This window comes from Mobula hypostoma, chromosome 9 (assembly GCF_963921235.1).
Source record: "Mobula hypostoma chromosome 9, sMobHyp1.1, whole genome shotgun sequence".
Lineage (NCBI taxonomy): Eukaryota > Metazoa > Chordata > Chondrichthyes > Myliobatiformes > Myliobatidae > Mobula > Mobula hypostoma.
Window position 1 is genome coordinate 52,755,530 of NC_086105.1, and position 22,222 is coordinate 52,777,751.

General features: G+C 40.2%; 1 protein-coding gene across 12 annotated transcripts in view; it reads left to right on the forward strand.

Annotated features, from left to right (window-relative positions):
- The first annotated feature begins 311 nt into the window (after nt 1–311).
- cnot4b (CCR4-NOT transcription complex, subunit 4b) overlaps nt 312–22,222 on the forward strand; it is a 176,195-nt gene continuing 154,284 nt past the window's right edge. For all 12 annotated transcript variants that reach the window (XM_063058285.1, XM_063058292.1, XM_063058287.1 and 9 more), the window contains exon 1: nt 312–510. The gene's annotated coding sequence lies outside the window, so the exon portion shown is untranslated. The remainder of the gene's footprint in view (nt 511–22,222) is intronic.

A 22,222-nucleotide genomic window follows, 5' to 3' on the forward strand; every position in this document is an offset into this window, starting at 1 on the left:
GATTACAAGTCATCAGGTCCAGCTACTAACGCCATTAGCTTTCTTATTTCCTTCTCTTAAATCCCTGCCTTTTGTTTCATTCTGGTTCCCAGAACTGAGCAAAACCCGTATCTTTCAAAAGAGGAGCCGCGTCCCGGGACCCTCTGGGAAATGTATACCAGCTTCGCCCACTTCGCCCTAACAGATTGAGGCGGAAGGAAGGTTGGACTACAATTACCAGCAGGTAGCGCGCAGCAGCCGGGGGCCGAAGGAGAAGGGTAACGGTTGCAGGTGCGGCGGTGGACGCATGCGTGGCCGCGTTCGTGCGCAGACTCGCCGAAGGGGATTCCTAGGGAGAGAGAGAAAAAAAATGGTGGCTGGCGTGTAAATGAGAGCAGCGCTGTGAAGAGAGACGGATATATAATTATATATAATATCGTCTGGAGGGAACCGGCCTGTAATTACTCCCCGTCAGCACCAGGATAAGGATACGCAAGGAAGAGACCAGTGAAGCTCCTGTACGGTGAAACGGTGAGTAGGGCAGCCTTTGAGAGGAGCAGGCTGAGAAGAGTTGCTGAGAGTCTGGCACCCGGTCACTGCTACCCGGAGGCTTCAGTCGCGCCTCCAGGCCGCGCCAGTACCAGGCGCCAGCCGGCGTTCAGTTAGACAGCCGGCCTACAGTCGGTCCGAAAGGAGGACCGACACCGGGAAAGGCCCGTCCTCTTCCCCCACTTTCATGGAGAGGAGGGAGTTACAATTGTTCCTTGTGTTGAGTTGGTGAGATGGGAGGGATTACTGTTCCCTCTTTACTCATGCATCCGACTGGAAAAAGGCATCTCGCTGTTTTTTTTTAAATAAGGCAAAGCAGAATATTATGTGATGCAACATGTATTTTTTTAAAGAAAACACCTAAGTTCATTCATCCGCTTTGAAGCTGGCCTGCGTCTTCGTGCAATATCGGGAAGTTCTAAGTTCTGTTCTATTTTAGTGTACAAACACGTAACCGAGAGGTTAGTGCTGTGTTTTATTAAATTATTCTTTATTGTTAACAGCTGAGTTTCATGAATTTAGTATTGGGAGAAATTGCAAGCAGTAGAGGCAAGGAAAAAAGCTCCATTAGTAAGCTCTATGGTACAGAAATTTGTCCATTGGGTAAGAAGTTGGTGTTTCTCATTTGTGGTTCTTGGGCCATTTTTGGTTTGACAAAAGTTAACTATGTTTGTATTTTAAAAAGTAAAATTAATTGCTTTAAAATATTCAAGCTAAAATCTTATCTGAAGTGTAATTGCGTGGGAAAGTAAAGTGGATTATTGAAGATGTTGAATAAAATATCCTTATCATAGAGAAAAATTTATGTTGATGTACATTTAAATAAGAGGGGAGGTATTATAGGCTTGTTTTTAACATCACTTTTAGATGAGAGGCTGGCATGCTATGACAGCCTGGTTGTCAAAGTAATGGATTTCAAGCTCAACTTTGGAGGGAAAATGTCTGCAGATAATATTGCAAAAGCACTTTTTTAAAACCTATTTTAGCTTCCCTGATTGGTGTTCTTGATTGGGAGCATCACCATTAACAAGCTTTCAGCTTGTCGGTAGAACTTTGAGGGAATAGTTGCTCACTAAAACTTGAACACTTAGTATTTAATATTCAACTGTTCAATAACAGTTGGTAGGCTTGCAGTTAGCACAAAAAAATCCTTTTGTAGTGCAGTTTGTATTTTCTCAGACATCCCTGAAAGATTCACATTGAGGCAAAGATAGATAATTTATTTGCTGGGGTGCATTTAATCAGGATGATTGCACAAATTTATTGCTGTGAGAATCAGTAGAATTTCTCCTTCTAGATGTATTGCGAGCTGTGCTTATTGATCTTTGATGGATACAGTAGAAATCTTTCATTTTTAATTTTACCAAGCATTTGTTTTTTGTCAGTGCTTCATTTGCACAAGCTTCAATAGTCAGTGATTAGTGGCATATTGATATCTGTACCTGTGATTACTTGAACCAGTTTTGACATGGAACAAACTATTGGATTAGTCCAACAGTTCTCCATGTGGTTGTATCTTGCTGAACTGATGCATTAGCTCTGTCTCTGGTGGATACAAAATGATATATGTAAGATAGAAAAAAATAAAATGAAGTATTCAAAATACAGAAGGGATTAGACAGTATCTATAGTGGGAACTGAAGTAGCATTCCAGAAAAATGACATGCATCAAATAAACTTTATAGTTTATCCTACCGCAGTAACTTTGTGCCAATTGTTGTGCTTGATGTATTGTGAGGTAGTGATGTCCTCATTTGAGGTGGTTATTGAGTAGATTGGCCAAACATTGGCAATTAGTGCGAATGTGGGCTGTTTTATTATTTACTTGATCTGCACCACTGCTCTTGAAATGAATTTGTCATCCACACTTATGATGCATTTTATAAATATGAAGACCATTGAATTTCAGTAGTTATCGCTTACTACTGATTTTGTGCACTTTATCCCTTTATCCATATGACACAATGGCCCTTGATACTGGTTTGGGAATGGAGGGAAGAATGTAGCTGGGAACCAGGTAGAACTTGATGTGCTGTCAAAAGTATATTTAAAGGTTTTCATTCAGAGCATCATTGATTTTGTCTAGTATACCCTGTAGCTACGCATTCTACTGACACCCAAACTTGCAGAAAGAAAATTTGTGAATTCTTATCCCAAGTGCAGGTTCCTGCCTTCCATAAGCACTTCACAGCTGAAATGTTGATTTTTTTTTTGGGGTGGAGAGGGGATGGTCAGTCACTGCCTGCAAGTGTTGAAAATCTGCTGATGTTCAGAATACCTTTTGGACAAAACCATTTAAAACAAGAATGTAATCAATCTGTTAAAGAAGCAAGTAAACTTGTTTTTCCACATAAGTGATAAACATTTGCAAACTTTAGAAGTTGTGCCAGATTTCCATGTGGAAAAAGCTATTAATCTCACCAGGGAAGCAATTTCAACTTTCTAGCCAACCAGTTTTGAGACTGAAATTTTGTTGCTGTGCCACGATACTTAATTCACTGACCATCTTTCTTAATAAAGTGCATCTGCAGTTATCTTACTGCGCTGACTATTTCTCTCCATTACCACCACCATCCCTGATTGCACACACTTCATTCTAAGGCACTGACCAAGTGCTCATTTTTCCATGTGAGAATATGATTTATTAATGTGCCATTCAGCAGCTCAGGGTGATATTTTTAAGATGGGATTAGGTGAAGACTGCTGTATCAAGCTTTTGCTTTTTTTCACCATTTGAAGAGACTATAGATTGGTTGTAACTTTGCAGCATTTTTGTCTTGTATTCAAACTCGCACAACAGGATTCAGATAGACCATGTCCCGGTCAGTAAGATTAGCAGCTTTATTTGAAATTTCTCCTCCAAAGTAGCTTCTGAAATAGTGAAGAAGTTTGGCTGTGTGAATGGGGCCCCATGACTTAACAGGAGGCAATCTGGGGGAAGATCCAAGTAAAGGTAGTACATGGAATTATTTCAGTTTGCCTCTTACTCCAACCACTTGCATTAAACAAAATTTGGATGTGCAAGTTCAAATACTGAGTTCCAAAGGAAACGGGGCCCCAAAAGCATAGGTGAGTTAATGTTTTGTTTGGCATATACGAACTATTCTCAGAGGTTTCAAAATCTAGGAGACAAGAGATTAAAGTACTTGGAAAGATTTGGGTGGCGAGTGGGGTTGAGAAATAAGGAAAACCTTAAGGTGATGGATAGCATCCTGAATCTGTCTGAAATCTTGGTAGTTGCTGAGTACTTTGAGATGTGGCTTGCAATGCCACAGAACTTGTGCAGGAAGGTAGATTTTGTTTTTTATCCTTTGAATAGAGACGGTGTACTGAATGGTTGGCACATGTATCAAAGTTTCTGTTTCTAGAATTTGAGGATCTCGCCTGAAACCTCAACTGTTTATTCCTCTCCATGCATACTAATCTGTACTGCTGAGTTCCTCCAGCATTTTGTGTGTTACTCAAGATTTATAGCATCTGCAGAATCTCTTCTGTTTCTGTTATTTAACTGGACATTAGTCAGATGTTGGGAATATGAAAAGTAAATGCAAAACTTAAGAGGGTGAAGGAAACCACATAAATCATTGCAAAAAATGTTAATTTCATGAAGCAGTAACACAATTGTTAGAAAGTCTTAGTATGATGGTTTTATGGAAAGTAATTTGTTTAACCCTTGTATCAGCTTTCCTTTCAGGATATTATTGGTAAGGTAACTAAAAGAGAGAAATTGTGCATGTTGGTTATTTGGTTATCTCATTGAACTGAAAGTATTGGATTGACCTGGATAGAAATTTAGTTAACTAAGCCAAAAGTGCAATCAATCAGGTGATTTTAAGGTTGCAAATATTAGGGTGTGCCTCTGCTCGGTGCTGATACCTCAACTATTTTGTCTATTTCTGACTTGAATGAAATAGTTCAATGTAATGTTCATTATGATCTCAAAATTAGAAAATTTAAGGTTCAGTTACCCATATGAAGAAATTTCTTGGCACGGTCCTGATAGGTCTATTATTTACTATAATTCTATGTTGACTTCCAGTGACTTTTGTTCAAGGGCAATTGGGACCCTTAAACTTCAGCTTTTTCACTTGCCCTTCCGAAAGTAATGTGCATTTCTCCTACCAAAGTAGGTGACCTGCAATTTACTTGACATGCTCAACCTGCTGTGTCTTTGCACTTTCACAGTGCATCTGTCCTGTGAAGTACTTCTGAATCATAGTTCACACCTGCAACCCAGCTTTGTATCATCAGCAAGCCCAGGGTATATTACACAATAATATAAAACTAAAGCACTGAGTGTGGACTTCAGGAGAGGGGTGTTGAAGAAATCTTCATAAGACGGTGCCTCACGAAGGCAGTATTTCTCGTTAAAGGCCCTCACCATACAGGACATTCTCATTGCCACCACCAGGGAGGAGACATAGGAGCCAAAAAACACGCTCAACGTTTCAGAAACAGCTTCTTCTCCTCTGCCATCAAATTTCTCAACTGCCTGTGAACCCATGAACACTACCTCACAATTTTGCACTTATTTCCACATTATTATTTTTATATTTCTTATTGCAACCTGGAGTATTTTCTTATGTAATGCACTGCAGCTGCAAAACAACCAATTTCATGATGTACGTCAGTGCTAAATAATCTGATTCTGATTCAATACTCAAAAGTTATGAACATCTGGAGACTCAGCACCAATCCATGTGGCATCCACAAGTTATACATCTCCATGTAAAGAATGACTCATTGTCAGTGTATTGGCTATTGAGCAATCACCCAGACATGCCACTACATTGCCTCCAACATCATAACCTCCAATTTGGTATATCTTTTCTGTGGCACCTTAAGGGCTTTCTGAAAATACAAATACCACATATTATATAGTTTGCTCTTGTCTATTCTGCTTGTTACAGAAACAAGATATAGATTGTCAAATGTGATTTCTGACTTGGCCAAATTTTATCCTCTTTTTCAAAATTCCTTTTTGTCACTTAATTGATTTATGCATTTCTTTCATAATCTAACTCTGGTAACTTGTAGCTGTGTCCCCAATAATCTTTTAATTCCCACTATCTGAATCATTCTCTCTTGAATATTCCCGCTTTCTCTTTAAATACGATGCTACATTTGTATTTTAGAAGGTTACAACCAAAACATCTGCTATCTTCATTGTCACTTCCTTAAACCCCATCAGGTATTGAAATTTGTCTTTAGTTGAAAACAAAAGCAATTTCTCTTCTGTAATACTTCGTTCTCCACTGTGTAAGGAAAGTTTTCAAAATTATTGTCATCAAGTTGGTGTCAGACATACATGGGGTATAAATATGATGAAAATTGACTTTTTGCAGCAGTGCACTACATTACAAGATGAAGGCAAATATAAGTTAAACATAAAAATTAAAGGAACATAAATTAACATGGATTCCATGAAATTAGTCAATATTTATTTGTAATTTCATTACTCCCACTACTTGAGTATTAAATTTTTGAAATTTATTCAAAGAAATCGAGTGAGCTTGAAGTTAATGGGTTGTGAATTTGGATGTTGGTTTCGACTGATTGGGGGTGGGGTGAAGTTAGGAAATATTGCTATGACAGGGCTTTGGTGAGGAGACATACTCACTATTTAGAAACATAGAAAACTTACAGCACAATACAGGCCCTTTGGCCCACAAAGCTGTACCAAATGTGTCCTTACCTAGGGTTATCCATAGCCCTCTATTTTTCTGAGCTCCATGTACCTGTCCAGGAGTCTTTTAAAAGACCCTATCATATCTGCCTCCACCACCATGGCCGGCAGCCCATTCCATGCATTCACCACTCTCTGCATATTAAAAAAAACAACTTACCCCTGGCATCTCCTCTGTACCTACTTCCAAGCACCTCAAAACTGCCCTCTTGTGCTAGCCATTTCAGCCATGGGGAAAAAGCCTCTGACTATCCACATAATCAATGCCTCTCATCATCTTACGCACCTCTATCAGGTCACCTCTCATCCTCCGTCGCTCCAAGGAAGAAAGGCCGAGTTCACTCAACCTATTCTCATAAGGCATGCTCCCCAATGCAGGTAACATCCTTGTAAATCTCCTCTACACCCTTTCTATGGCTTCCACATCCTTCCTATGGTGAAGCAACCAGAACTGAGTCCAGTACTCCAAGTGGGGTCTGACCAGGGTCCTATATAGCTGCAACATTACTTCTCAGCTCCTAAACTCAATCCCATGATTGATGAAGGCCAATGTACCGTATGCTTTCTTAACCACAGAGTCAACCTGCGTAGCAACTTTGAGTGTCCCATGGACTTGTACCCCAAGATCCCTCTGATCCTCCACACTGCCAAGAGTCTTACCATTAATACTATATTCTGTCATCATATTTGACCTATCAAAATGAACCACCTCACACTTATGTAGGTTGAACTCCATCTGCCACTTCTCAGCCCAGTTCTGCGTCCTATCAATGTCCCGCAGTAACCTCTGACAGCCTGCCACACTGTCCACAACACCACCCACCTTTTTGTGTCATCGACAAATTTACTAGCCCATCCCTCCACTTCCTCATCCAGGTCATTTATAAAAATCACGAAGAGTAGGGGTCCCAGAACAGATCCCTGAGGTACACCACTGGTGACCAACCTCCATAAGAATATGACCCATCTACAACCACTCTTTGCTTTCTGTGGGCAAGCCAATTCTGAATCCACAAAGCAAAGTCCCCTTGGATCCCATGCCTCTTTACTTTCTCAGTAAGCCTTGTATGGAGTACCTTATCAAATGCCTTGCTGAAATCCATATACGCTACGTCTGCGGCTCTATGTTCCTCAATGTGTTTAGTCACATCCTCACGACCTGCCTTTGACAAAGCCATGCTGACGATTCTTAGTCATATTATGCCTCTCCAAATGTTTATAAATCTTGCCTCTCAAGATCGTCTCGATCAACTTTCCAACCACTGAAGTAAGACTCACTGGTCTATAATTTCCTGGGCTATCTACTCCCTTTCTTGAATAAGGGAACAATATCTGCAACCCTCCAATCCTCCGGAACCTCTCCCGTCCCCATTGATGATGCAAAGATCATCACTAGAGGCTCAGCAATCTCCTCCCTTGCCTTCCACAGTTACCTGGGGTACATCTCGTCCGGTCCCGGTGAGATGTACCCCGACTTGATGCTTATCCAACTTGATGCTTTCCAAAAGCTTCAGGATAGATTTTGTTACAAAATATGAATTGACTTTGGAGGTAGTGAAGGCCAGATGTGCTTGATTGATTCGTTGGATGAAATGGCTGCCTTAAGAAATATTGAACAGGTTGGGTCTCTGTCCACTAGAATTCAGAAGAATGAGAAACCATCTTATTAAAGTCTGAAGGGTTTTACTCCATTGAGGTGGTCAGAATTGGTATCATTCAGATCAACAGAAAGTTAGGCTCAAGGAATTGTATCCCAGTCACATGCCCCAAGTTCTTGAATTAAGTGTCTATCCTCCTGTTGAGCATGGTGCTAGATCCAACAGACTTAATATTGGGTTGTATGAATGCAATTGACATCTCTATAGAATCACTGTAGAAGAGGTAATGTATGAAATGGTGACTTTTAATGCCTTGTTCTGATTGACTAAGCATCATTATCATGAGCTGACTGACAGCTCTTCTTTGAGATGACAGAGCTACCTTCCATTATTTCACAATGAATTTTAACTTGTGTAATAGAGTGGAGGACTATAAATGTGGTTTGAAGAGTTGTTGAGCTATGTCTTTTTGCAGCAACAAGACTGGATATTTTTGTGTGGGGGGAGAATTTGTTTCTGAGCAGTGTCAATTACTTGAATAAATAACACAATGTAAAGGAAGATGGATCTGGAATGGAAAAAAACTTGTGGGTGGATATGGTTGTAAATTTTTAGCAAAATGGGAATTATTTACTAATAATAAACAGAATAAGCTCTGAGGCTAGACAAAGTCATGAATGTGTCTAGGCAAGGAAGGGTAAAATCGATTACAATTTTCACTTGATAGTGGCATAAGGTATATAATTCAGGGTAAATTTTGCCAGAATGGAAGGGATAAGGCAATGAAGGGTTTTGAGATCCTATATTTCCTCACTTGCAGACCCTAGTCAGTTTGCATTGGTGGCAACATTTCTACAAACTCCATCTGCACAGGTGTGTACCACAGGCTGTGTGCTTAGTCTCCTGCTCTACTCACTTTACACTTAATCTGAAACTAAGATCAACTCCAATGCCATATTCAAGTTCACTGATGACACCATTGTCTTTGGCTGAATCAAAGGTGGTGACAAATGAGGATATGAGGGAGACTGAAAATCTGGCTGAGTGGTGCTACAACAACAACCTCTCACTCAATGTCAGCAAGACCAAGGAGCTGATTATTGACTTCATTCGAAGTAAACTAGAGTTCCAGGAGCCAACCCTCATCAGTGGCGGGGGGGTGGGGGGGGTCCTCAGGGTTACTTCAGAGGATCTGTAATGAGCCTGGCTCATAAATGCCATTACAAAAAAAACACATCAACACCTCTACTTCCGAATTTGTGAAGATTTGGCATGCCATCCGAAATTCGGCAAACTTCTATTGATGTGTGGTGGAGAGTAGATTGACTTGTTGGAAACACAGTACCTTTGAATGTAAATTTCTACATCCTACAAAAAGTAGTGGATATGGCCCAGGCCATCATGGGTAAAGCCCTCTCGACATTGAGTACATCTGTATGGAGTGCTGTCACAGGAATGCAGCAGTCATTATCAAGAACCTCCACCCAGGCCATGCTCTCTTCTCACTTCCATCCTCAGGAAGAAGGTACAGGAGCCTCGATCTTAACCACCAGATTCAGGTGCAGTTATTACCCCTCAGCCATCAGACTCTTGAACCAGATAGGATAATTTCACTCAATTTCACTTGCCCCATCACTGAACTGTTCCACAACTAAGGACTCACTTTCACGGACACTTCATATTCTCAATATCTATTGTATATTTATTCTTCAGGTAGATTGGGAAAACCAGGTTGGTGCTGGATCCCAGGAGAGAATTTGCAGAATGCCTACGAGATGGCTTTAGAGGAGCTTGTGGTTGAGCCCACTCGGGGAAAGGTTATATTCAGTTGGGTGCTGTGTAATGAACCTGATTTGATTAGGGAGCTGAAGGTAAATAACCCTTAGGAGACAGTAATCATAATTTGATAGAATTCACCCTACAATTTGTGAGGGAGAAGCTAAAGTCAGATGTATCAGTATTCGAGAGAAGTAAAGGGAATTAGAGGCACAAGAGAGAGACTGGCCAAAGCTTGGAAGGGGATGCTAGAAGTAATGACAGCAGAACAGCGATCGCTGGAGTTTCTGGGAGAAAATAGAAAGCTGTCGGATAGATACATCCAGAGAAGTAGTATCATAAAGGCAGGATGCTGCAGCCGTGGCTGACAAGGGAATTCATAAACATAAAATGAAAAAGGGCATATAATAAAGCAAAAGTTATTAGGAAGTTAGAGATTGCGAAGCTTTTAAAAACCAACTGAAGGCAACTCGAAAGTCATAAGGAAGGAAAACATTAAATGTAGGTAAGCTAGCCAAAAATATCAGAGGATACCAAAAGTTAGATATATAAAGAGTAAAAGAAATGCGAGAGCAGATGTTAGACCACTAGAGAGAGAGTAATTGGGAGGGGAGTGAGGGGGCAAGGAAATGGCAGACAAACTAAGTATTTTGCATCCGTCTTCTCTGTGGAAGACACCAGCAGTATGCTGGAAGCTCGAGAGTGTCAGGCGGCAGAAGTGAGTGCAGTTGCTTTTACTTGGGTGAAGTTGCATGGGAAGCTGAAAGGTCTGAAGGTGGCTAAGTCACCTGGATGAGATGAACTGCACCCCAGGGCTCTGAAAGAGGTGGCTGGGGAGATTGTGGAGGCATTGTAGTGATTTTACAAGAATTACCAGATTCTGGCATGGAGGACTGGAAAATTGCAAATGTCACTCCACTCTTCAAGAAGGGAGGGAGGTAGAAGAAAGGAAATTATAAGCCTTTTAGCCTGATCTCAGTGTATGGAACATTAGGATGGATAAGTCCCCGGGGCCTGACGGAATATTCCCTAGGCTGCTCCACGAGGCGAGGGAAGAGGTTGCTGAGCCTCTGGCTAGGACCTTTATGTCCTTGTCCATGGGAATGGTACCGGAGGATTGGAATGTTGTCCGCTTGTTCAAAAAAGGTAGTAGGGATAGTTCGGGTAATTACAGACCAGTGAACCTTACGTCTGTGGTGGAAAAGCTGTTGGAAAAGATTCTTAGAGATAGGATCTGTGGGCATTTAGTGAATCATGGTCTGAATCAGGGACAGTCAGCATTGCTTTGTGAAGGGCAGATCGTGTCTAACAAGCCTGATAGAGTACTTTGAGAAGGTGACCAGGCATATAGATGAGGGTGGATGTGACCTACATGGATTTTACTAAGGCATTTGACAAGGTTCCACACGGTAGGTTTATTCAGAAAGTCAGAAGGCATGGGATCCAGGGAAGTTTGGCCAGGTGGATTCAGAATTGGCTTGCCTGCAGAAAGCAGAGGGTCATGGTGGAGGGAGTACCTTTGGATTGGAGGGTTGTGACTAGTGGTGTCCCACAAAGATCAGTTCTGGGACCTCTACTTCTTGTGATTTTTTTTTTTTACCGACCTGGATGTGGGGGTAGAAGGGTGGGTTGGCAAGTTTGCAGATGACACAAAGGTTGGTGGTGGTGTGGATAGTGTGGAGGATTGTCAAAGATTGCAGAGAGACATTGATAGGATGCAGAAGTGGACTGAGAAGTGGCAGATGGAGTTCAAACTGGAGAAGTGTGAGGTGGTACACTTTGGAAGGACAAACTCCAAGGCAGAGTACAAAGTAAATGGCAGGATACTTGGTAGTGTGGAGGAGCAGAGTGATCTGGGGGTACATGTCCACAGATCCCTGAAAGTTGCCTCACAGGTAGATAGGGAGTTAAGAAAGCTTATGGAGTGTTAGCTTTCATAAGTCGAGGGATAAAGTTTAAGAGTCGCGGGGTAATGATGCAGCTCTATAAAACTCTGGTTAGGCCACACTTGGAGTACTGTGTCCAGTTCTGGTCGCCTCACTATAGGGAGGATGTGGAAGCATTGGAAAGGGTACAGAGGAGATTTACCAGGATGCTGCCTGGTTTAGAGAGTATGGATTATGATCAGAGATTAAGGGAGCTAGGGCTTTACTCTTTGGAGAGGAGGAGGATGAGAGGTGACATGATAGAGGTGTACAAGATAATAAGAGGAATAGATAGAGTGGATAACCAGCGCCTCTTCCCCAGGGCGCCGCTGCTCAATACAAGAGGACATGGCTTTAAGGTAAGGGGTGGGAAGTTCAAGGGGGATATTAGAGGAAGGTTTTTTACTCAGAGTGGTTGGTGCGTGGAATGCACTGCCTGAGTCAGTGGTAGAGGCAGATTAACTAGTGAAATTTAAGAGACTACTAGACAGGTATATGGAGGAATTTAAGGTGGGGGCTTATATGGGAGACAGGGTTAAAGGGTCGGCACAACATTGTGGGCCAAAGAAGGGGCTGTACTGTGCTGTATTATTCTATGTTCTGTGTTCTATTTTGGAGTCAAAATTGTTAAGGATAAGGATTATTTGGAGGCCAAAGTCAGCATGGTTTCCTTAAGAGAAAACCTTGCCTACAAATCTGTTGAAATTCTTTGAGGACATAACAAGCAAGATAGAGAAAGAAGATTCAGTTGCTGTTGTGTACTTAAATTTTCAGAAGGCCTTTGACAAGGTGCCGCACATGAGGCTGTTTAACAAGACGAGCCTGTAGTATTACAGGTAGGTACCAGCATGGATAGAGGATTGGCTGATTGGCAGGAGGCAAAGAGAGGGAATAAAGGGAGCCTTATCTGGTGACAAGTGGTGTTCTGCGGGGATCTGTGTTGGTACTGTTTTTTACACTGTGTGTCAATGATTTAAATGACAGAATTGATGGCTTTGTGGCCAAGTTTGCGGATGTTGCGAAGATGGGTTGAGGGGCAGGTAGTGTTGAGGAAGCAGGGCTGTAGAAGGAATGAGACAGATTTGGAGAATGAGTAAAGAAGTGGCAGATGGATTATGATGTCGAGAAGGGTATGATCATGGAGTTTGGTAGACGGAACAAAAGCGTACTCTATTTTCTAAACAGGCAGAAAATTCAAATATCCAAGATGCAAAGGGAGTCCTCATGCAAGATTTCCTGAAGCTTAACTTTCAAGTTGAGTTGGTGGTGAGAAAGCCTAATGCAATGTTGGTATTCATTTTGAGAGGAATAGAATATAATGCTGTAATGATGTAATGCTGGGGCATTATAAAGCACAGGTGAGGTCTCATATGGAGTATTGTGAGGAGTTTTGGGCCCCTTAAATGAGAAAGCATTTGCTAACATTGGAGAGGGTTTAGAGGAGTTTCATAAGAATGATTCTGGGAATAAAAGGGTTATTGTATGAGCAGTGTTTGGCTCTGGGCCTGCACTTGCTGGAATTTACGAAAGTGGGGGGGGGGTGAATCTCATTGAAACCTATCGAATGTTGAAAGGCCTAAACCGTGGCTGTGAAGAGGATGATTCTTATTGTGGGGAAGTCCAGGACCAGTGGGCACAGACTTAGAATAGAGGGACGACTATTTAGAACAGAACTATGGAGGACTTTCTTTAGCCAAAGGGTAGTGAACCTGTAGAATTTGTTGCTATAGGCGGTTGTGGAGGCCAGGTCATTGGGTGTATTTAAGCCGGAGGTTGATCGGTTCTTGATTAGTCAGGGCATGAAAGGTTGTGGGAAGACGCCAGGAGCATGTGGTTGAGAGGGAAAATGGATCAGCCATGAAGAAATGACTTGATGAGTCAAATGGCCTAATTCTGCTTTTATCTCTTATGGTGTATTACTATTTTTTTCTTTTGTATTTGCACAGTATTTTGTCTTTTTGCACATTGGTTGTTTGTCCATCCTCTTGGGTACAGTCTTTCATTGATTCTATTGATTTTCTTTGATTTACTGTGTATGCAAGAAAATTAACATCAGGTTTTGATATGGTGACTATACGTACTTTGAACTGAGTCTATTGAATGGATTATCCCAGAATCGATTGCCGCCGCTGTCTGAAGAATTTCTGTTTTCCCTGTGACCATGTGGGTTTCCTCCAAGTGCTCCTGTTTCCTCCCACATTCCAAAATGTTTAGGTTAGTAGGTTAATTAGTCACGTGGGTGTAATTGGGCCGCATGGGCTCATTGGGCCCAGAAGGATGTTACTGTGCTGTATCTCTAAATAAAATAATTATCACTTGGCTTTTATAATTGTATCACATTTAAGTTGTTTTGAATTATTATCTAGGGAACATCTTGGATAAGAAGGGACAGCTTTATTGGTACTAAGATTGTCAGCCTAATAGGTAATATGCATATCATATGTAAATTTGTCATTTGTCTGCCATTATCCAGATATATTGGAATGGCATGCAGATTACTTGCTGTGAGAAGTGATATCGAAATGCTAGGTTTGTGTGTTACTGAGCCTGTAAATGAAAGAGGTTGAGGTTAAGTCATTAAAGGTTGACTTCTGTTTTGGTGTTGCTGATTTATATTTTTCAACATTAGTTATTTGAAATACTTCAGGATATCCTTGAGGTGACCATGAACTGGTAGAATAGTTGTTTTGACTGTGCAATGCTTCAAATGTAGGGAGAATGTAAATGTACACCAGCACTCAGCACCTTTTGTGTAGATGCTTTAATTCATCTGACATGCAATCTTGTAAATTGTTTCTTCTCCACCTTTGCTTTTGATTCATATATTTACTTGATGCAATAATGAAGCACAAAAACAAAACTCATACTAATTGACAGAGGTCAAGGTGCTGGATTGATTAGATGGGCTGAGGCGTAATATGCTTTATTCTGAGGATTTATCACAGAAAAGATTGCATTGTTCAGTACATATAACTCTTCAATTGTGTTGCAATTTAAGCAATCAATTATTGCCCCTGTTTATTTACCCAAGGTTACCAATAAAAGAAAAGATAACTTGGCATCCAAAATTTTTTGAACTTTCATTCTTAACAAATCTAAGTAATTTTTACTGATCTTAATGGGTTAGTAATAACATACAGGAGGAAGCAAAAGATGCATACAAACCATCACACTTGTATGCGCCAAGCACCTCTTTTGTTTTAATTTGTTGATTGAGTTAGATGGAGGCCAGTGGGTTGGTGCTCATGTAAAGCAGAGGCTCTGGCAAATATTCTTGGCCTATTTAGTTCTAAAATGTATGTGTTCTAATATTGCCTTCATGAACAGGATAATTCACTTCAGTATTAAGACAGCTCCAATATGCAAAGTTCAAAGTAAATTTATTATCAAAATATATACAGTACAGTACAAAAATTGAAGGCTCATGTAAAAAATCTATAAAGTGAAGATGCTTTAAAATACTGAAATTATAAGTTTCTAAATATCAAAAATTGCAATGAAGGGAAGTAAGAAGTAAATAATACTATTATCAATATTTAGTATGACCACCCTTTGCCTTTAAAACTGCATCATTTTTCTTGCGTACACTGCCATGCAGTTTAATAAGAAAATCAGCTGGCAGGTAGTTCTAAGCATTTTGGAAAACCTGCCATCGTTCTGCAGATCTTGGCTGTCTTGCTTCTGTCTCTCCAGGTAATCTCAGACTGCCTCTGATGTTGAGTTCAGAGCTCTGTGGAGGCCATATCATCTGTTACAGAACTCCTTGTTCTTTTCATTTCCTTGTTCATTATGCCCTTGGCTGTGTGTTTAAGGTCATTGTCCTGCTGCAGAATGAAGTTAGGACCAATCCAACACCTCCCTGGTGGTATTGTGTGATGGATGAGAATCTGCTTGTACTTAGCATTGAAGATTCCGTTAATTCTGACCAAATCACCTATTCCATTTGCAGAAATGCAGCCCCAAACCTGCAGGGAACCTCTACCGTGTTGCACTATTAGCTGCAGACACTCATTCATGTTTTGCTCTCCAACTCTTATAAAGTCAAACTGCCTCCTGTTTGAGCCAAAAGTTTTAAGTTTGACTTGTCAGTCCAGAACACTTGTTGCCATTGCACAGCACCTTAGTCCTTGTGTTTTTGTGTGTAGGTGAGTCTCTTGGCTTGGCTTCCACTTCCACTTCAGAGGAATGGCTTTTCAGCAGCAACTCTTCCATGAAGACCACTTCTGACATAACTTCTCTGCACTGTAGAGGGTGTTGGTCCAGTTGTTTCTGAGAGTTCAGAATTGATAGCAGTGCTGGACCTTCAGATTTAGAAGAAATGTCAGTTTTATGTATCTATCATCTGCATTCATTTTCCATGACCAATCACTTTCTTTGGTCCTCAACATGCCCGTTTCTTTGCTGCTTTAGAAGAGCTCGGACAGCACATCTTGAAACTCCTGTCTGCTGCAAAATGTCTGCTTGATAGAGACCTTGTTGATATAGGATGGCCATCTTGTGACTTGTTGCTATGCTCATTCTTACCATGGTGTAAGAATTGATGATTTGACGGTTAAACTGTTACATTTGCCACACCTTTACCCTTTAGTTTGGTTGTCCATCACCCAGTTTGATTCCTTCTAGACCCGTTTCTGTTTCAGTTAATCAGATTAGTTCCTTCAACTCATTATGTCATTGCTCATTAGCATTCTGTTTGTTATCTTTGTTTAATTATGCTCTGGGCTATATTCCTACTAAGTAATCAAGTTTTTAACTTAGTATCAAACACAAGAAAGTCTGCAGATGCTGGAAATCCAAAGCAACACACAAGATGCTGGAGGAGCTCAGAAGGTCAGGAAAAGATTAAACACTGTATGGGCTGAGACCCTTCTTCAGAACTGAGAAAGAAGGGGTATGATGCCAGGGTAAAAAGATGGGGGGGGTGGGGGGGGGAAGAAGCTAGCTGGAAAGTGATAGTTGAAGCCAGGTGGGTGGGAGAGGTCAATGGCTGGAGAAGAAAGAATCTGATAGAGGGACAGTAGGCGAAAGGGAAGGAGGAGAGGACCCTTGGGGAAGTTATAGGCAGGTGAGAAGTGAAAGGTCAGATTAGGGAATGAGTGGGGGGTGGGGGGAAATTGTTCACCAGGTGAAATTGATATCCATGCCATCAAGTTGGAGGGTACCATGATGAAAAATGAAGTGTTGCACCTTCACCCTGAGGATGGCCTCATCTTGGCACAAGAGGAGGCCATGGATTGCCATGTCATAATGGGAATCAGAATTAAAATGGTTGGCCACTGGGAAATCCTACTTGTGACTGATGGTGTGGAGGTGCTCAATGAAATGGTCCCCTAATTTATGGCAGGTCTCACCAATGTAGAGGAGGCTGCCCAAGTCGCAATAAATGATCCCAGCAAATACACAGGTGAAATGTTGTCTCACCCGCAAGGACTGTTTGTTGCCTTAAATGTTTCTTAATATGGTAACATATTACTTTCTTTAACAAAATATATAAAAAATTATCTTAACATTTAATTTTTAGGAAAACCGCAATGTTTGAAATCTAAAATTTCCCACTGGCACACCACTGCAGAAGACAAAACTAAACATCTAAAGCAAAATTTATATAAATGTACAGTGCTGAAGTCTTTTGTGTATTATTGTATGTGCAATTAAAAATACCATGGGGATTAAATGTTCTTTAATACGAATTGTCGGATTGGTTGAGTCCATATATGATTATATGTTATTGACAATCACTAAAATTCTTGTAGGCAGGAACAAAGATAGTTAATTGAAAAGATAATGTTGGTATTTATGCAAAGGTTGGTGAGGATGTGGTATTTGCTACCCTGGGGAGTGGTTAAAGTGAACAAGGTAGATGGATTTAAAGGGGAGCTGGAATAACATTTGAAAGAGAAGGTAATTAGAAGTAATTTAAGGTCAAGTTGACAGATGAAAGGCAGGAGGAGACTCAAGTGGAACATAAACACCTGCATGCACTTAGTGTACAAAATCGCTTATTTCTGCACTGTCTGTTCTGTATAATTGCATCTCATAGACAATTAGAACATGGATGAGCCAACAGCAGAAAATCAAGCACAGCTCTCAAATCCTTAGGTTTTTTTTTGCTACAAGATCAAATTCTGTAATCATCTTCAATATCATTATTATCGTTTAATCCTCAATTTATGGGAAAGCATCGCCTCTGAAATTGGCTTCATACTGTAATCATTTTAACTCTTATTTTCATGTTGAATTTAATTATCCAAATATGAGCATTATTGATAGGTAGAATTAATTTATTTTCTTCACCCATTTTCCATATTTTAAACATTTGATAAACCATTCATTTGCAATGAAAATGCTTCTTGGAATGCAGATGCTATTGATTGCTTGGTCAGCTGAGGCCTTTTGTCCGGACTTTGGCAGCATGAATTCCATCGCTGATGGAGAGGTTTACTGTGACTCAGCAGTGAAACATAAAGAACTGTATGAAGTTGATAAACCTGATGTGCACTTGCTAAACCTGTCAAATATCAAGTCTCATTTATTTTAAAACGCAAACAACAGGAATTCTGCAGATGTCGGAAATTCAAGCAACACACGTGAAAGTTGCTGGTGAACGCAGCAGGCCAGGCAGCATCTTTAGGAAGAGGTACAGTCGACGTTTCAGAGATGCTGCCTGGCCTGCTGCGTTCACCAGCAACTTTCATGTGTGTTGCTCTCATTTATTTTAGTCTCGCTAAACTCCTCATGACGTTTTAACTTTCTGGCAACAAGTGAGATTTTTTTTAAATGTCATTTTCTTTTCCCCTGTCATTACTTTATCTTTACCAGTACAAAGCTAAGAAATACGTGAGGACAGGAGCAATTAACCAAGAATAATTTGTTTTTTCAGTCAACTGGGGATTGGGTTGGGCAACAAATATAGGCCTTGCCTACAGTAATCCCATCCAATATGGGTCAATCAAGTATTGGTTGAAGAGATGAACTGATGATTCTTGGAAAGTGCCACACTTGTTTATGAATGTATACAATCTGTTGAGGCAAGTATCATGGATCTGTTAATTCACCTCTGACCTTAGAGATGTTTGTGAGGTTGCCTGATGGATATTTATTTTGCAGTGTAAAACATTCAGATGACAATTCCAAATTTTACTGTACAGCTGAAGAGCTGTCAAATTGTTTCTTTTGGTAGTTGTGAACTTGCTTCAGTTAATAGCTATTCACCAGGAAATATTTGGTTTGAATGTCAATTTAAGAAATAGAATGTCCCAGACAAGTTTCTAACTTAATTTGTTCTCATTTGAGCTTTAGCTCTATTATATGGCTAAAATGAACGTGATTGTGCTTGCAGATCTTGATAGATATAATGGTGTGTATCTTGATCTGGAGCAGTTTGAATAGGGTATAACAGCTTGTAGTAATGTCATTATTTATGCTTTCATAGCCCTTTAATCCCAACAATCACTGTGAAATGCTTTTAAATGTAAAGTAGATGAGATAAATTTTGTAATCTGAAGATGACATTGATTGTAATGATTGCTGAATCTTGGTCAAGATGCTACAAGAGCTGTTTGCTTATTTTTGGCCATGGGAACTTCGGTTATTTTCCACATGCTGGAAGGGACAGATGGGGTTTTGTTACTCACATGGGAAAGACAAAATGATAATGTGGTACTTGTTCATTTGTGCACTGAGATTTGTAATCACTTGCTGCCATCAGGAAGGAGCTACAGCAGCCTTGGGGCCCCAAACCACCAGGTTCAAGAACAGTTATTACCCTTCAACCATCAGGCTCTTGAACTAGTATGAATAACTTCACTCACCCTAAAACTCTGTAACTGATTCTACAACCTTTAGACTCACTTTCAAGGATTCTACAACTCGTCAATATTATTTATTACTTAATTTATCTATTATTAATATTGTTTTTTGGTTTTGTTTGTCTTTGCTTGTGTAGTTTTTCATTGATTCTGTATTATTTATGTGCACAAGAAAATGAATCGCAGGATGGTAACATACTGTATGAACTTTGATAAAATTTATTTTGTACTTTTGAACTTTGAACTACATTTTGTGCTGCTTGTGACATGAGCATCTTCTAACTTTAATTTTACAATCGAATGAACAGCAACATGGTGCAATTTGTACTAAAACCTTTTCTAAATGTGTGAAACAATTGAAACCTGTTGTCTTTTGATATACCCCATATTTCTCCTGCCCCTGTCTTGGTTACTGATGTTGCTCTTCTATCTTTTGTATTGAGTTATATTCTTTTCTAGATGCTCTGTGGATTCCTTAAATACTCCAGCTTTTTATGATCTTGATCAGAAATTACATTGTGGACTGAACGATTGTAATGCCAGGCTATCTGCAGAACTTAATCCCAGCATGGATGGTCTGAAATCAAACTTGGTTGTTAAAATGGCTTCTTTTTTAATAAAGGAAGAGCTGTTGGTTAGAAAAAATTGAAAAAGACAAAAATAGTTTGAGTTTCCTTGAGCGTGCTATCTTTCCAAACTGGACCTAGTGTAACCTTGGGCAATTAGTTAATTCTTGATTGTTTCTGCCATATTCCATCATGATCTCTGGAACAAACAAGTGCATTAAATTGTCATGGAACTATGAAGCCATACAGGCTGGAACTAGCCCTTTGGCCTATTGAGTCCATGTTGACAATCAAGCACGCATTTTGCAAATTCCCCATTTTTCTCATTCCCATTCCCACCCCCAGATTCAACTTCCTGACACACTAGGAGGCTATGAATAATGTACTGTGGCATTTTGTTTATTACCCAGATTCACATTACCATGGAACGCTTTGGAGACTCTATTATTTATCTCTCGGTTGTTCTGTACCAACAGTGAACTATTTTTGAGTTTACCTAGTTTTGTTAAATGAGATAATTAAGGTGACACTTACTGTCAGTTGTAATAATGTATTACATATTTCCATGACCTCTAATGGAAAAAAATGTACATTGCCTTAGATTCATAGTTTTACTGGAAGGAAAGCTTTATTTGAAATACATTTGGAAAGATCTTTCCAATCTTTTGAGTAACTAGGTGCTTTGATTTTAGGAGGGCAACTGACTGAGTGAAAGTCATGTGCCATTTTAACTATTAGCAATTTAGTATGGTGTGTGCTGAACAGATCTCAGCTTCTTGTGCGGAGATTCACACAATCATATCTCGGCAGCATTAACACAGTGCTAAAGGAACATGAATTGTTTAATGTACAAAGCTTGTTTCCCACGATTTCTTTATGTCAAAAAAAACAATACCCTTGCTGTAATCCTACACCCAATTATCAGTCGAAGGCTGCTTTTCAAGGACATCATTACACCCAAGCATAGTCATGATAATAACCGGTCAGAACCATGCTGATCAGCTTTTCTACTTGAGGGTGAGATGGAAGGAAGGACGATCTTGTTCAGTCAACCTAAGTAGTGAACAATTAGAAGAAGCAAACCTTTGCTTCTCACTTGAAATCTTTTCTTCCTGATTTGTACTTGTGAATAAATGTTTATAGGGTGCATCACTTAAGGTATTTAACAGTCATTTGTAATTATCTAGTTAGATTGACTCAAAATATCGAGTGACTGTGGTATTGCCACACCAGGTTGATAATTTTTGTGTATGAGGAAGTTGATGGAATCATGTAGTGTTATAGCACAGAAACACACTCATCGGCACATCTAGACCATGCCATATGTATTTTGCCTGGGCTTGGACCATAGTCTTTTATACCCCTCCCTTCCATGTACTTATCCAAATTTCTCTTAAATGTTACATTTGAACTGGTATCCACTGGTAGCTCTTCACTTACACCACCCTCTGAGTAAAGAAGTTCACCCATATCTTCCACTTAAAACTTACACCTTTTTATCCTTAACCTACAACCTGTAGTTCTAGTCTTAGACAAACTCAGTGGAATAAGTCTGCTTGAATTTACCCTTTCTATAAGCTAAATTTTGTACACCTCTATAAAATGTCACCTCATTCTTTTATCCTCCGGGGAATAATGCCTTTTCCCTGCAACAACCTTGTAAGTCTCTGCACTCTCTCAATCTTGTATCCTTCCTGTAGGTAGGTGGCCAGAACTACAAACAATACTCTAAACTGGGCCTCACCAATGTTGTGTACAATTTATACTGGTGCCTAAGAAAAACATGGTAAACTGCTTCTAGGACTGTTGAGCAATAGTACTTGCATCTCAGTGAAGTGTTTTGAGAGGTTGGTGATACATATCAACACTTACCTGACAGGCGATTTGGATCCACTCCAATTTGTCTGCTGTGTAAGAAGTCCACAGCAGGAGGCATTTTATTAGCTCTGCTCAACCCTGGAAGTGTTGGACATCAGAATAGTTTGTCGACTGCAGCTCGGTATTCAATACTATCGTCCCCTTAAAATTAATCAATGAGCTTCAAGACCTTGGCCTCAGTATCTCCTTGTGCATTTGGATTCTCAGTTTCCTTACTTGCAGACCGCGGTCAGTTTGGATTGGCAACATCTCCACAATCTCGATCAGCACAGGTGCACCACAAGTCTATGTGCTTAGACCCCCGCTCTACTTGCTTGACACTTATAGCTGTAGCTGAGTATAGCTCCAATACCATATTCAAGTTTGCTGATGACATCACTGTCTTCGGCTGAATCAAGGGTGGTGACGAATCAGCATTTCGGAAGGAGATTGCCACAACAACCTCTCACTCAATATC